The sequence below is a fragment of the Myotis lucifugus genome, unplaced genomic scaffold (genome assembly GCF_000147115.1).
Source record: "Myotis lucifugus unplaced genomic scaffold, Myoluc2.0 scaffold_218, whole genome shotgun sequence".
Taxonomy (NCBI): Eukaryota; Metazoa; Chordata; class Mammalia; order Chiroptera; family Vespertilionidae; genus Myotis; species Myotis lucifugus.
In genome coordinates, this window is record NW_005871266.1 from 1,633,903 (window position 1) to 1,638,683 (window position 4,781).

Below are 4,781 nucleotides of genomic sequence, written 5' to 3' on the forward strand. Positions count from 1 at the left end.
TCTTGAAACACTGGTGTTCAACAGCTAGCAGCTGTTCAGTCATGCATTGTGTTTCAAATTTTATGGTCATCTCCAGCAACTATTTCTATAGTACTTTACTTAAATTTGTCTAACCCTAATTATCCTTTTCTCCTGGAGGAATTTATATTCAAAGTGGTGATTCCTTCCCTTAGATGCACAGGGAGAGTCACAGATTTCGGTGGAGATTGACAGTTTAGTAATTTATGAACCATGCTGGAATATGTGCTAGCAGTTTGAGCACTAGTTCTGTGTGCCTGTGAACTCAGTGCTGCTTGTTGTATCCCACTTTGACTTCATGGGGAACTAAGCCCACCTATTAAGCAAAGGCTACTAAGTTAATGGTATTTTCTGTGCAGAAGTTACATTTTGTTTTCAGCCTTTAGCTAAGGAATTTTTTCAGTAGGTGCTCAGCACAAAACTATTCTCAAACATTCATCATTAGACAACTGGAGTTTTTGCTGGTTTTAACCTACTAAAATGGATAGGCTGTTGAACATTCCACATGCAAAAGTTTTGTAGGGTGGTGGGAAGTGGGGGGGATCTTCAATGTTTATTTTAAAATAAAGTAAGTTCTTGACTTTTCTCTTGTGGTTGTGGTACATCATATTGGAGGGTTATGTTTACATTTGCAAATGAGTATTTTGTTGGCACCTCCCCTTGTGTGCTTTAAAATGACATCTGCCTGGGATGTACCACAACCATATGTTAGGTGTATTTTAGAGGGATTATATAAAATATTCGTGGTTTATTGGGTAATCCCTAGATGTATGCTTACAGTCCTCTATAAAACTAAATTTGCTATCTGTGTAGAAAACAATTTCATGACATTTACAATCAAAATTGAAGTAAATAAGTTCTTTATACAGTGATCTCAATCAGTTCAGAGATGGGATGGGGAGAAACTTTCTAGATTTCAAAGTTCTATGCATTAGTGTAGATGTGAATGTGTAAAGGTGTTTGTTTATTTATATGTTTTTTAAAGAATTTTTTTTTGAAATACTGTGTATTTTTTTGGCATTCTACCATTGCAGTGTAAATGTAAAGCGTTTATGCTTCAATTCAGACATATTTTTTAATTTTTTTTAATTGATTTTTTTTTTTTGGAGAGAGAGGGAGAGGGATAGAAACATGGATGAGAGAGGAACATCATTGATTGGCTGCTCCTGCACTGCCCCTACTGAAGATGGAGCCCGCAACCTCTTGGTTTCTGGGTTGACGTTCAACCGCTGAGCCACACTGGCTGGGGCCAGGCTATATGTTATAAAGGAATTCCTATATAAAGGAATACCTCAGTATGAGGCAGAGAACTTTGTAAAGGTTTCATTAAGATCTGAGTCTTGGTTCTAAGTATTCTGTCTTAATATATTAATATACTTGTCCTATCTGCAGAAAGCCTTTTGTTTGGTCAAATGCATATATTAGCAGAGTTGCAAGGAAATGATTGTCACATGTGTCATTGTAGTTTCTTGGTATAGCAAGACTCCATACATAGAATTTTTGTAAATGCACAGATACAGCCATCTCACATGGATAATGTGACCTTTTTAAAGCTTTAAGGTAGAATGTCATGGATTGCCTCCGTTAGGGCAGTTTAATTTTCAGATCCTAATATCCTTAAAGAATAGGGAAGAGTTTTTCCTGATCATTGTTATCTTGATACTAAAATAAGTATCCTTTCAATATTCTTTTCATCAGTTAGCTTGTATAGTTGTTTTGCTTCATATATGCAACATGGGAGACTTACCCACTTACAGGAGACACAAGAATGTGTTTTATCAGAAGGCTCATGAACTGAGGTGCTTTGTTGACAACCAATTCATAAAATGTAGAAGGGAGTTGAGTAGTCAATCTTGTAATTGTCTTAGGAAATTTGTATTGTTCATTTTATTTTCAATAATATATCTAATTAGGGGGAAATGGGATACAGATAAGCACTGAGTTCAAACCCTTCATTTCTTCTTTAAGCTCCTGAATTCCCAACTCACTGAGTTCTTGTTAAGCTTCTTAAGTTTTGTTGACTATATTTAAAAGAGTCGGTATTGCCCTTGAGCTTATCCCTTCTAAAGAGGTAATGGGGAAGGAAAACCCTCAGGAAACTGAAAGTAAATTGTTAAGGCTCATCTCCACACCTTTTCCAATTTTGAATTCTACAAAAATACTGGAGAAGACTAGTGAATGTTTCAATTACATTAGGTTAAATCATTAAAGTCTGATTCCTTATTATCCTTGAGTGAAGTCTGCCTTAGTTGTATATACCGTTCAGCAAACCTTTAAGTAAAGATGTAATCCTTACACTTAGGAGAGGAAAAGTGAAAGACATCTCTTTGGTAGCTTTGATTTCTAAGAGGGCAGAACTACAGTATTCTCAACAGGCTTTCAATACTTTTGACAGCTGCTCTGAAGCCTAATCCAGTCTCATGCAGAAGACTGGTTGTTTTGAGTTTACATAGTGAAGGTTCACCTAATCTATTCAGCCAATTTTTAGTATTGTGTTATTTGTAAGTACTAGTTTTCTTTAAGTCCTGTGTTTATATTAGGGAGCCACTGAACTAAATCTTCATTGAGAAAATTGGGGTAGCCTTTGCCAGGCATGCCAAGCACTGAGCACTCATGGTGACAAAATCACTGTGGTTCCTTCTTTCACTGAACTGTCAAAAGATACTGATGTGGCATTGAAGTGTAGCCAATGCCACGATGGAGGAGCATGGTTGATGGTAGATTTTAAGGCCACAACTGATATAACCTAGTCAAAACCATCAGGCAAGACTTCATTGAAAGGGATGTTGAACTAAGACTTGAAGAATAAGGCAAAGAAGGTGAGAGGAAAGCATGTCCAAAGGTCCAATCTCCAGTGACTGAGAATGCTGCCTGGCTCAAGTGAATAGAGTTAGTTGGGAGATGGAAGCAGCACACAAGCCACTATAGATGTCTTTATAGTTACACGCCATGTGAAGTTTTATTTTGTAAGAATAGGTGGGGATTATTGAAGAGGTTTGAGCTGTGTGTATAGGGGAAGGATGGTGGGCCTCCTAATAAATGCCATTTTAAAGAACACTCAGTGCAGTGTTGAGAACAAAATGTACGGGTCAAGAGATGCCTGTTAACGTAACTCATGTACTAAATGAGCACAGTGTGGAGGGTGGTGAATGGATTCTACATATTTTATATCTGTGTACTTTGCTGAGTTCTCTGGGTCTTGGTTATCAGACATCATCTCTAGCTAATATTTTTTCCTAGATGACCTCTTAATCTCATGATTTTGACACAATTAGCATTTTAGTGTGAAATATGTCTAGGTCCCAAACTCTCGAGGCAATTCATACTCAGTGTCTTCATTTGAATGTGGTGAGTATGCCAACTTGATCTCTTATTAGCCCACATTCATCCAGTTGCTCAGAGCAAATACATCTTGGACATTGTCTTTGATTTCCTTTCATACCCTATACCTAGTCCTTACGCAAATCCACATGGTTCTACCTTGAAAATATATCGAGTCATCTAGCACTTGTGACTATCACCAATACCAGTTTATAAGTTAACTACAGTAGCTTGTAATGGTTCTCCCTGCTTCTACTCTTGCTATGGTTTTTACACAGTGGCCAGAGCGAGCCTTTTAAGAGGACAGATTTTGTCGCTTCCTGGTATCCCAAACTGCAGTGGTTTCCTGTCACACCTGGAGTTAAGCCTAAATCTGGCCCACATGCCCTTCATTACCTGGCCTGATCTATCATTTTCTTTTTGCTCACTGGCCACATTGGCTGCTTTGCCAAGATTTTCACTAAGTTTGGATCTTTGCTTCATGTCCACCTCTAAAGCAGTACCTTTAATCACTTTACTCAATGGATAGTTTTAATGCCACTTAAAACCTACCGGAAGCTTCACGAGGGACAGGAACACTGGTTACTGTCCCTTGTGCCTGGCATGGTGACTTCGTTGAGTAAAGAAATTGGACTGGTGGGTGATGGCGCTGACTGCATCAGCTTTAGAAGTGTCTTGATTTGTGGAACGTTTCAGGGAGCAAGGGAAACGAGCCCGACTTCACACAATGAATTTGAGGTGTCCGAAGTGTCAAGCAGTTGAATTTGTTAAGTTCAACGATCTGGCCCAAAGAAGGCATGGGTGACCCTTGTAGCCATGTGCTTGGGCGAGTTGTGGGAGCTGCACCCGGGGGCTGGTTTGCAGCAGAGCGCCAGCGTTAGGTGGCCGCGGGCCTCGAGGGAGCCGGCGAAGGAGCGGCCGCCGTGGGTGTAAAACGATTCCAGACTAAGGTCATCGGCGGGGGCTGGGTTAAGTGAGATGAATGGAAAAGGTCTGCAGATGGAGTTTCCTCATCTTGTCAGTAAAATGTGAAGGTATTTAAATAAGAGGGTCGGTAAATTACGCAGATTCCTGAAACCAGAAGGTCTCGCATAACCAGGTTGACCTGGAAAACCCTGGACTACTTACCAAGTGGAGTCCCGGACCTGCCCGGCACCAGCTGCCCGGCACAGGGCAGGGCCGCTGGTGCGGCATCTGCGGGCTTTGTCCTTGGCAGCGAGGTCTCTTCATTGGCTACGAAGAGGGCAGATTACCGGACCTACCGCACCACAGCCGCCACCGCAGAGGGAAGAGCCGCGGTCGCCACCGAGATGGTAGCCCCGCCTCCCGGGTCTGACGTCATCGCGCAGGGACAGGGCTGAGAAAGGCCCCCTCGGGCACGCGCCGCTTCCCAGCGCCGACGGGGCGGGGCGGGGCGCGTCGCGGAGCCCGGCGTTCGCTGG